Genomic DNA, 12,920 nt, shown 5'->3' on the forward strand with positions numbered 1-12,920 from the left:
GCAACTATTTTTATTTAAAGGAGCTTTACTGCAGATGGACGGACGGAAATACAGTCACAGCTTAATCGATTTATCTTTTCACATTTGTCTATATATACATATCTCAATTCCTTTAGGCTGTTACAAAACAACCGTTATGTTAACAAAGTTATAGTACCTTTGTGAACAGGTCCGCTGGGGTATAAAAATACATAACATTCGAACAATTCGTTAACTCGAACAAATCTGGTTTTCATGAGTTCGAGTTATCGCGAGTACACTGTATTTACATATTCTACATACATATACATATGTATGTATGTCTATTTAAAGGATGTGTTTTTATGTAGCATTTGATCAAACTTTAAACGAGCGATATGCAAAATGGTATCAATGTTGGTGTAAGTCGGTATTTGTAACATTTCCGATCGCATTTTATCCACCTACAAAAAAAGAGAAAAGGCACATAACTGGTTGTGAAATTGCGAATGTAGACGCCCATCAAGCGGCCTCGAACACGCAAACGTTCCGAACAAAATTTTGAAAAACTGCAAAAGTGGCGAAAAAAGAGTGAATGATTTATAATGAAAGATGGCGAAAGCCAAGCGTGGTAAGCGAAACACCTAAAATTGGTCAATGTAAAATGGTGAAATGTGGCGCATACATTTATCTTCCGTTGAATGTTAGATACGTACATACGTACACATATGTACATATCTGCATACAATGCTAGTAATGGGAAATGCCATATTCGTACATACATGTGTATGTACATATATTCGATAATGTGGATAAAAGCAGTGACGTTGGGATAAAGCAACTGTGATCGGCGTTACGCCCCGGTGATCGCTTTGAACTTGTATTGCCGGTTCCGCCCACTGGGTGGGGAGACGTTGACTGAAATCGTTCAAATAAAGCAACGAAACAAAGCTGCAAATTGATATTGGTTATTGATTGAGATTGGTTAAAACACCGAGGCTGTCAACAAATAAGGCATGATGAAATAAATATAAGTTGAGCATCTTGCTTTTATGATCAAAATCTCATTGAGGACCTTTGCTAAGTAATGAGAATGGACATGCCTTAAAATCTCCGTTTTGGTCCGATCGAAAATCACCAGTACAAATCGCTGATTTCTCAAAAAGCTGAATAATTCTAATTTTTATATCATTTTTTAATTTTATATTATTCGCTTTAACAAAAACATAGATTCTGTATGTGATAAACGAACTTATAGCGCCCCTAAACCACACAAAATCATTGTGCAACCCGAGACTTGGACAAATCAATGTTGGGGAAAAAAGAATAATTAGAAAAAATTTAATTTTTTTCTACGCTCTTATCCATATTTTACAGCACCATCACCATCTAGACATCAAAATCAAAAATATACTAAAAATTGCGCAGTTGTCGCCATACGCAATACAAATTACTGTACAATAACACAATCATGAACAAAATACCAAAATGATTTTGATTTTAGTGCAATAATTGTGCAATTTAGTTCGAACAACCCCATATAACCCCTATAACAGCGGCGTATGCAAAGAAATTCCAGTTTGTATTTCCCTTATAAGAGTTACCAAATCAAACTCATAAATATCTACATATACAATTTCAAGACTTTAAATAATAAGGAAAAAATTATGTGCCTTTAAACTAGTAGTAGTAGTATTCATAGTTTTCACAAATTCATTTCTGCCGGCCAAAAGTATCAAAATGGGGCAGTTGTGAACAAAAAACTATCAAAGTATCAAATCTGAAAATTTAGAAAAAAAGTATCAAAAATGATACAATTGTATCAAAACGGCTACGCTGCTCGGGACCGTATTTTTTGACACTTTTTCATTTCCAAAATGTTTTTGGAATATACAACGAAAACCCGTATTTCTATAAAATTTTTAAAAGTTTTAATATAGAATAATAACGGTACTAGTTCAAGAGCGCAAAAGTCTCGCAAACTGGCAAACTGTGGAATTTTAAACCATCGCAAATGAAATGTCAAAATTGTATGGAAAGCCATTTGCACAAAAAGGGCAACTTTGCGCGGTGTGCTGTGCAGCCTTTGCAACCTGTGCCTTTCACTTTGACTTGTGCTCAACGCTTTTAACCCTGGAAGTGCTTCGCTCTTTTGACCTTGTCTGCGGGCTTTTAGTCGAAACGGCTAACACCAACTTTGAATAGTAGAAGTATTAAATACATATTATTTCCTCTGTTACATATAATAAACAAAATGGTAAATTACTTCAGAGAGAGGTACGAAGCGAAACACGATTTTTGTTAGTCGAATCGAATAACGAAGCACGTCCAGGGTTAAAAAATGATTGCAGTAGAACTTAAATATTTACCGAAATTCGCGTTTCAACTGTTCAACTTTTTAAATTAAATAGTTTTATCAAATAACTAAATGTCACAAATGCACAAAATATAAAAAAAGTCCTTATGAAACACATTGCACAAAGTTGCCCAATTGCACAAACTTAATGAGTTCCAAGAAAAGCGTACTTATTGATTTTTTCTAAAAAACTGCCACTCATTCCACACCTTTTAAGAGTAGTCTAATAACGGGCTAAGACAATGGCATCTATTTTTTCGCATTTTTAAATTAATGAAAAACTAACAAATTTTATCCAACTGGACGCCAAACTCTGCCTGCGTAAAATGAAATGCATTTATCAAAAAGACAATACATTGTAGAGGAAGAAATGCGCTACATAATTGCGTAATCAATTGTAATCGTTTTCCTTAAAATTTTTTTAAATGCTTGGGTCTCGTACATGGCGTATGAGTAACATTGTTTCCTGCTCATATCTCGTCAAAAAAAAAAAAAAAAANGAATTTCTTGCTCCACAATGTAGTATTCTTATTTTTTTGATTCATGGCGTTGAGTTAGGATAGTACTAAAATTGAATGGGCTAAAAAACTGCATACTGAAGTTTTTTCTAGAGAGCGTAAATAAAAAGTGCAATATTTGAATGAAATTTTCTTTAATTTTGCACAAGGTTTGGAACTGTGATTTTTGGGTTTTTGTTGTAGAATTAACCACATCAAAAAATTATCGAAAAATAAAATATTTAAAAATTGTTGCCCGTATTGTAAAAAATTCGCTGTACCTAAACTTTATTGACTGACTGTAGAAGAAAATGCCTAGCACTGTCACAAAAAAAAAATATATATCAAAAATCAACATGATTTTCTAGCGTCTTGAAATTTTCACTTTTACCTACCTAAATTTAATAATTTTAATTTAAAGAAACTATAAACATTAAACAAACGGAAGGAAAAATCCAAAACTGGTCGAAATGTCACTTAACTTAATGAGCTGACAACAAGGGTGTATATGTAGGTAATGGGCGAGTCCGTTTATGCTTATTTCTACCTAGGGCATCATTTAGTATTACCCTTCCTTCCCCTTTAAAATTAATTTTCGCTTGTTGTGATTCGATTTTACTTTCTTGAGATATATCAGTGTTAATGTGCAGTACTTGGGTATTATTTAGCTATGATGACTCATGCTTACGAAGTAATACTCGAGAAATCGAAATTGGATCGCACAAAACGAAAATGAGTTCTAAAGGGGAAAAGTAGTTCTAAATGGTGCCCTAAGTAGAAATGAGCAAACAAATTTGTTGTTCTCATAATATAACCTCAAATATCGGCAAAACCAGTGTTTTTGGCACTTTGAAGTTAGGATATTTAAAAATCCTGACATGCTAGAGCAATTCTGCGGCAAGATTTGGATTCAGCACCAGAAACGATATGTTTTACTCAGATGGTTGAAAAAAAGGAAAAACTTTTCGAACTGTGTTATCAATTTCATGTTTTTTTGTTTTCTTTTTCAGGGCAAATCAACGCATATGATGTCTTTTCAACTGTAGCCAAAAGAAAAAAACTGTATGCGTATAAAGGAAACCAGGTATGTGGAAAACTATCTCCTTAAAAAATTATTGTTTTATATTTTAATAAAAGTAAGTAAGCTTAAGATACGTATGTATGTAAATATATTTAATCTCATAACAGATATCTGTACCTTATGTTTATTTTCGCTCATACATACAGTTGTCCACAAAATAATAGAAGTGCAATATTTTGACCAGTCAAACAATTTTTCTTTTGTTTGTTTAATGTTTATTATTTTTTTATAAAAGTATATAAAGGTTATACAAAAAACACCATATAAATCCACATTTCAAACATTGTTCAAAAATTAAGAAAATTCGACAAATTTTCTGGCGCTCAAAAGTGAATGCATGCTGTTTTTTATTATTTGCAATGTTTTCAAGTTAACATTTTTTGTTAAAATATTATTCACGCTTTAGTCAAACATTAAACAAATTTTCATCTAAATTTTGAACTTTTCAATCTGGATTTTTGGAAAAATTTTGGGTAAGTGAAACTTGCACTTATTATACTATGATTTAATGGGCTACAAAACTGCATAGATAAATTTTTTTCTAAAGCTTCTAATTAAAAAGTTTTGAACATTTTTGTTAAACTTTGCGGAATTTTTATAATTTTGGTAAAAAGTTTGAAATGTAATTGATATGGTGTTTGTTGTATAACTACTTAAACTTTTATAAGAAAATAATAGACATTAAATAAACAAATGAAAAATTGTCAAAGAACACCAAACTCCTATTATTTTGTGGACAACTGTATATCTATGTATATCCATTAATATATTAAAATAAATATCTTATACGTACAATGAGAACTCATTTATTTTATGTGCATGATTAAAATTAGCTTATGCAGCTTAGTATTTTGCTTGGATTAAATGTGTCCTTCTTTAGGTAAAGTACTTATACATATATGTAAGATCATAAAAACTTACATATGTAATGCTTTCAGTTTTTTTTATGCACATATTTATACACACATATGTATTGTAAATAAAAGGATATCTCTCAGCTGATTAAAAAGAATTAATTGTAAAAAAACGGTAATTTTCATCGTCCCTTGGAGGATCTTCAGTTTACACGAATGCCGCCAAGTTAACTAAAGCTCCAGTTGCGGGCGATCTTCCCGAAACCGTATGGCCTTTTCTTTTCTCGAGAAAAATGTCACCTTATATGGCAACATTATCAGAGTGCAACATTTTAATGCAAGAGCATGCAATATGGATGTAAAGATGCTGAAAAAAGAACACGAAAACTTGACAGCCCGGTGACAGCGTTTCGAGAAAAACCGCTACTCTTCGGCTTCGCTATAATGTTTGTTTCTACTTTTCTCATCATGTTGCCCTCTGGCCGGACAAAAGTGCAACATTTTCTGCCCTTGTTAATGCGTAAGGGCGAGTGTTGCCCAGTAGATTTGGACTCCTATTTTGTAATAATTATTCTTCAAAAACTGGACATAAACGCAATAAAATTATAAATTTCATAAATGGCAGTTTATCACGCTATATGAATTCGCTTGTTATAATGAAAGTGCATTGTATGATTTTATTAAAACTAATCAAATAAATGGCGAAAAAGTTAAAGTGGGCATTTTTTTGCTCTTTTCTCATACCCAAAATGCAACCTTTTTACAGGGTGTGGGTGAACATTTACATAATTGTGCCATATATTGAGGCAATATTTTCATTGAGAAAAGAAAACGCTATAAGTTTACGTTATTGGCAAGCGTTATTCACAGCTTCATCTATGCATTACTGTCTATTTTCTAATAATGCGTGTGTTATTGTTAGCGCTTCGATATCTCGCATATCTGAGGCGCCCTAATGTACGTACATACATTTATTACAACGTTCGTATGTGCACCATGTTCGTATGAAGGTGATGCATATCTTTGAAAACTCTTCGTTGTATTTTGTTTGAGAAATCAAAGTAAACCGTTACACAGGTTTCTAATAAGATGTAGCTGTTTAGCTCATCTGCTATGAAACTGATGTCAATTGTTGAACTCAACAATTACGTCTTAGAAATGGCTTGATGAATATGCTGCCAAATGAACAGCTGATAAATGTAAACAAATGAAATTGCCATACATAAATAGAGATAGTTGCGTCGATAGTATTTAGAATTCAATGCTGAGCTGCCGCCGTATTAAAAAAATCTTTCAATGCTATAGTGAATTAAACAGTGTATAATTATATAGTAAACATCTTAAAAAACATATATTTAGAAACGTAGTATTATATAAAATATTTTAGTTACTTTATCACATCAGTAATTAAAAATAGAATTTGTTTGCAACTGCCACATAACAAAGCGGCGTTAAATTTAATAGAAGCGGCTTAATAGGGCTTTCCCACGAGGCGATTTTTCAGGCAACTTTTAGTTGAAAGCAAAAATCGCCTCGTCCAAACGGCCTTTCAACTAATCGCTTCCAACAAAGTTGGTCGCCAGCCAACTTTGAGCTCGTTCAACATTTTTTCCTTGCAACCCTGCGTTTGTTTACATTCTGTATACATACCACCATTTTGAAATTGTTTTCGGGCGAGTGGCATGGTAAAACTTGGGGTAAAAAAGCACTTTTACCAACGCTTGGCTTACCAAATTTACGCCAATTGATAAAATTTTGCGATTTAAATTCATTTTAAATAAACTGAATAACAATTCGTGTTGAATCGGAAATCGCCTCGTCTGAATAGGGATGGAAACTTTTTCACTTTCAACTACTCATTCAACTTCGCATTCAACTTTTGTTGCCTGTAAAATCGCCTCGTGCGAATGCTCTATAAGTCTCTTCGATCAGCTGTTTAGGCTAAGCCCTATACGCTGAGTTCCGCTGGAAAAAATGGCGTGTCAGCCAACTCGATCTACCTTATGGGATCTGCGTGTTGACAAAAACTCACCACCGCATGACCGTGATGTAGACGTTGCTTCTCTCTCTTTCTATCAACAGCATACTTGGTATCTTTCTACGTACTTCTACGCTACGCTACGTACATGTTCGTGGGTAACCGCGCTCTAAGACAAATAGCCAACGGTTAGGCAACAGCTACGTCTTATGAACGCGCCTATTGCTTGAATGATTAAAGTTTAATATTTTTGGCAGGTCAAACGCAGAATCAATGCGTATTTAACAAGATGGTGTTAGCCGTATATAAGTAAAAAATTACACAAAAAAATTATACGCATATATCCATACTGTCATTGGTATGAGTTACAACAATCAAATCATTTTGAGGTAATGCTCTCCACGGCGAAGAACTCAGCTGTCGCGCCAACACCACCTTATTAATTACACCTTGCCCAGACTGCTAGCTGACATCTTGATAAAACATCCCCGTATGTCCATACATAAGCTTTGGATTTCAGTACAAGTTGAGTGGCGAAAATTCTATTATAGAACCATTAACGAAAGGTTTCATGCGAGAAACTTAGCTGGTTGTTTTAATGACAGCTGAAGAGATAACTTTTCAAGGAAATCTACATTTTTTATGCGGTTACATCACCTTTCTGCTACTGCATCAACAACACAAAGCCACAACGGCGTAATTAATCTCATCATATTTAGATTTTAAATAAAATTTAAATTAAGATGAGCTTATATTTTCGGTTGTCATGGATCTTTAGAGATTTAAAGTTTTATTACTTAAATGATTAATATAATTTAATAACTAACACGCGGGCGTACAAATCGCAACAAACTTGTTTGACACAAGGCGAATCTATACAAGGTGGTGTTACTAGCGAATTTAGATTATCGCCGCGGTCCTTCTGACAGCGTTCCCGTAACAGCCTCGTAAATTACGATTTTTGCACAGTTTAAAACTTTACGAGTTTAAGGGAATCCCCTAATTGTATAATTTCTGCGATGAACGGTCTAAACCTGCGATATATTTCTTACGCTTCGTATGCGAGCGCACATAGCAGGTATTGACGTGCAGTGAGTAATACGCAGTGGCGATTGCTTTTCGCATAGCATTTCTCTTTCGTATCGCTATACAGAGTAGCCCCCATGATCTTTCCATCACAGAGGAGGCCTTTTCCTTTCTCTGTTACTATCATCGCGACTCTCGGGGAAAATTTTTAGAGTTGGAACGTTGCTTCCCATTAAAGGCCCTACACACGCATTGATCTATCGGCCAACTAGTTGACCAACCTACTTACCGAAATTCCCTACAAACGCACCACCTGTTGGCCGATTCCATTTGAGTGAGTTTTTGAACTGTGAACAACACAACAGCAGTGGTAAACTTTTAAGCTATGCTAGGAATGCTTCCCATTTGTATTGCTAACGCCCCCGTTTTCACAAATTATACGCATTTTTACTTGCGAAAGAAACCGAAAAAGACATATTAACGTTAATGCGCCTTTAAAAAATGAAATCGCATTTTAGGTTGCCAACTTGACTACACACAGAGCAACAAGTTGACCAATCTGCCTCAAAAATCATAAATTTTTGATTTTACTCCAACCTGACGAACAACTTGACGAAGGTTTGCCAACTTACCTACATACGGCTTATTTACCACCAACTTCCAGCGGTTGGCCAACTGGTTGGCCGATAAATCAATGCGTGTGTGTAGGGCCTTTTAGTACGACTTGGCCGTTGTGTTTTAATCAGTCGCACTTTGTCTGTATCGTTTTAAAGCTTAAGCAGCTCATCGCGGAATTCACCTTCGCTAACGCGCAAAGGCCGTAAATCTTCCATAGAATCTTTCCCTCGAATCCTTATCAGCTGCTTTCATTGTCTATGCTTCCGTAAAACACACCAGCACGGGCACGATGAGTGAATTATGGAGTGTGATCTAAGTACGACGCATATAAGAACAAAGTGACTAATTACGACGCAAAAAAAAAAGGAAAATTAAATTTTTTAAACCTTATCACACATACCTTAAAAACACTCTTTATATACCAGTCCACAATGAAACATAGAAATTTTGACTTTTAACGCAACACAGTAGCTTTAGCACACGCGCAAAGTTGGCTTTTCTTTCGTGCGTAGAATTAATTTTTTTTTTTTAAGTGGTGATAAATTAAATTCGCTTGTCATTTTATTCTTATTAATAAATAAACGTTTTGTCAACATGGATAGTGAGGCGTCGAGTAGGTACTTTATTTTTCGAATTTTGTTAATAATATTTATAGTTGTTTGTAGAATGGTCATTATACATACATAGTATATATTTTATAAAATGCCATTTTTTATTTGATTAATTTTGAAATTTTTATATTAGCTAGAGTTATGTATAAAAAAGTTCCGAAGAGTACATGGACTTCTCTTCAATAGTGTGAAAATGCAACAAATAGCCTATATAAAAATATCAAGAACTCGCCCTCCGTTTCCATCCTACATTAAAAAACAACTACGTTATTACTCAGCTACGGCGGCCAATATTAAAATAATTTACTTAAAAATGCGCTTCAAAAATGTTTCATAGTACTTCCGTTAAGTGAGTCTGAAACCAGCAAATCAACTTTACGCTCACAGAGCTTTCCGCTACACATTTATTTCATAAATGCAATACTATCATTGGCATTTTAAACAAGGCAACAAGCTTTCCGGCTTGCCGTGAAACTATGATCAGCACAATCGAGGTGATTAATATGTACAAACAATAACATTTCCTATTTATAAAGGACAAACAGTAAAAAAAAGCAAAGAAACGACAGAAAATGAAATTTATTTACTCTACAACTAATTAGGGGATGATTCTCTAAAACTCGTAAAGTCTTATGGCCTTATTCATAAAAAATAAAATAGATTTATAAAAGTGACATTTTCATATTTTCGATTTATTTAAAGTCTTCTTTATTTTTTTTAGGAATTTGGGTGTTAACCTGTGTACAACTCGTGAGTGTACGAGGCTGCTCTTTTTTTTAAACGTAAAAGCTAAAATATAATTTAAAATGCGATAATTAGCAGAAAACCCAAGTTAAAACAGTTAGTGGATGAAATTTATTAATTTTATTCACCAATTATGTGTTCATTTGTTTTCAGTATTTTGTCATACATTTCGGCCCCTCGGCAACACTGGAGTCGTTTGCGCATCAAATTTGCCTCGTAACTTTACGAGGGGCTCGTAAATTGAGCTTCATACACAAATTTTTACAGCTCTTTAACGAGGCTCGTGAATTTACAAGCTTTACGAAGTTTACGAGGCTTTTATGAGTTTGAGGGAAGACCCCTAATATTTTTATGGCACTCAAAACAAAAGAAACTTGTATGTAGAAGCACTCCATTTCATTGTTGAATGGAAAATGCGAAAATCATTACAAAATATAAATGAAACATTTACTAAACCATGCACACATCCATACATAAGAACCGGTCAGTATGTACTACATAAATATGTATGTATGTATCTATGCTAACTTAGATGATATATGTACATATGTAAGTAAGCAGTATAGAAAATAATGTAAAGTGTAGCTGCAACGAAAGCGAAACTACCAAACTACCTGCAATTAATTACTAAAGTCAAAGTCGAGAGGAAGCAAATTAAACACAAAATAAACAAAAGACAAAATTACAAAAACTGTGTAAAAGCAAAACTAATTTGAAATCACAAATGAGTAGTGAACGTGAAATAGCATTAAAGCAGTGAATGCAAACAAAACGTGGCATTACGAATATTTACTACCCAGCGGGAAATGGGTCTAACTATAAGTTAACTTGAAATTGATTAGGAAGGAACTAAAGGGCACTATTATCAGTATATTTTCTTTGAGGAATATATATAATATATATTTCTATGGCGCGGGCCGCGAAACGGTCAAGGGTGGTTACCTCTGCATTAGATGTTAACTAACTTCTAACTAACTACTTTTGTACTTTATTTTATTACATTTCATATTTGTTTACATATTCTGCTGTAGGTGGTCCTATAATCGAACTCCGTCAGTCATAACCTCAAATCAAAATGATAATATAAAATTTCGATCTTGAACGATTTGTTCTCAATTCGAAAAAGTATTCGTGAAGTGCAGAAAGAAAGTGTATTCAAAGTAAAAGTTGTATGAGGATGTTTAAATAGAAACTTGTTAAAAAAAAAATAATCCCCCGATTATATCTGCATTACTCCTGCATTACTGCTCAACTAGCAGTTCAAGCTAGCTTTTTGTAGCTAACTACAAGTTAAATACTTTATAGAAATCTCGCCAAAAATCAAACTGCAGTTGATCATTTTTTATCAATTGATAATTTTTTTCTGTAGGGTATATACTGTGTATGGATGTATGTACATTTATATAGATGCATGCAGGTATGTATGTATATTAGACTGCATCACTCCCCAAACAAAAAAAAATCGGTTCTGTTTTGTTATTGGAATTATATAATCTATTATATTTTAAGACGTCCACCAAAATATTTCGGAAAAATATTAAGATTTAAGCGAGCTGGACCGATTTGAAAATACCTCCAAAAATGGATTTTTTATGGATAAAAATAGTTTCCAAAAAAAGTTTTTGGGAAAAATCCCCTCAAATGGCAAAACGGTTTAAGCTTAAAAAATTTACATAAAACTATTAAAAAAAAATTGATCGGAATCGTAATAATGAGATTTTTGATGCTGTTTTTCAAGTTTTTTCAAAGATTGGTATAAGAAAAACTTGAATAACTGAACCTAAACTTTTCCGAATTAGCTTGTGAGGTACCATTGGAAAAGGTATTTTCTCACCCTTTTTATTTCTTTGCTAATAAGCCCATTCAAAGGATGAAAGAGAAAGGTAGAATGAACGAATATCATTCAAAGTTGAATAAAGATGTGTTGGTATTTGAAAAAAAGGGACACGAATGACTTTTTTTGCAAATAAATAAAAATAGTGTGAAAATACCTTTCTAGCGAGATTCCATAAGTCTAAATCAGGATAGTTTTGGCCCAGTTATTTAAGTTTTTCGTAAATCAATCTTTGAAAAAAGTAAAAAAAAACAGCATCAAAATTCTCATTATTACGATTCTGTTGAAAAGATTTTTAATTATTTTTATGCAGATTTTTTTAGCCTAATCTGCTTGCCATCTGAAGGGACTTTTTTCAATAGTTCTTTAAGGAACTATTTTTATTCTTAAAAAACTCCATTTTTGGAGGTATTTTAAAATCGGTCCAGCTCACTTAAATCTCAATATTTTCCCAAAATATTTTGGTGGACGTCTTAAAATATAATAAATTTTGTAATTCCGGCGGAAAAACCGCAACTTTTTTTGGTGATGCAGTCTAATGTATATACACATAACCATTGTCTCACATTGCCATACCAAGCCCAAACCGGCCTCGTGAAATAATGTAGCCTACGTAAGCTATAAAAATAAACAAACCAGAAATTGATGAAAAATTACCAAACCAAAACAAAAGACAAACAACACATCACGAATCTTGTAAATGAACAATTAAGCTGAGAATAGGCTTTGTTTAGACATCGATGCAGCAACATTAAGCTCGCGCAATACTTTGGATTTAAATCATCAGATGTATGTATATTTCCACACATGTTTAGAGACATTCAAACTCACTATAGGGCTTAAACTGATTTCTTCATCTGTACAAACCACTATTTTAAAATCCATTTCATTACTTAATAGTTCCTATATTGATGACACAACACTTCAATCAAAAAAGTCACATAAACTAAACAAAAACAAGACGAATTTAAAGAAATTTGAGCTGTTCTATTTGGCTATTGAGGAGATTTGCTAGCTAGCATTTTGGACAGAATGTGAAATGCACAACGAAATGCGAAAGTTTCACTTCTTCTCCATTGCTGATCGTTGCTTTTTCTCCGTTGTCTAGCATTTTGTTATCTCATTTTTCGTAATATATTTATTTAGTATGTATTCATGTATGTACATATGTTTATACGTGAGCACTTTCCTTTAGTTTTTCTGTAACACGATCGCCCTTATTTTCACTTTCAATTTGTTTATTATGTGCAGCGAATGTCAATTTCGTTGGGTTTTTACCCTGTATAAGTAATCTACTAATTCGCTTGAGGAACACACGAAAAAATGATTTGAATTCGCGCGGGATAGTGAAATTTGTCTGTGA

General features: G+C 33.4%; 1 long non-coding RNA gene across 2 annotated transcripts in view; it reads left to right on the top strand.

Annotated features, from left to right (window-relative positions):
- LOC108370892 (uncharacterized) overlaps positions 1–12,920 on the top strand; it is a 42,121-nt gene that overhangs the window by 21,428 nt on the left and 7,773 nt on the right. For both annotated transcript variants that reach the window (XR_001848689.1, XR_001848688.1), the window contains exon 3: positions 3,822–3,895. This is a non-coding gene — a long non-coding RNA (uncharacterized LOC108370892). The remainder of the gene's footprint in view (positions 1–3,821; positions 3,896–12,920) is intronic.

This window comes from Rhagoletis zephyria, unplaced genomic scaffold (genome assembly GCF_001687245.7).
Source record: "Rhagoletis zephyria isolate East Lansing unplaced genomic scaffold, Rhagoletis_zephyria_1.1 Rzeph_scaffold_04553, whole genome shotgun sequence".
In the NCBI taxonomy this organism is placed as follows: Eukaryota; Metazoa; Arthropoda; class Insecta; order Diptera; family Tephritidae; genus Rhagoletis; species Rhagoletis zephyria.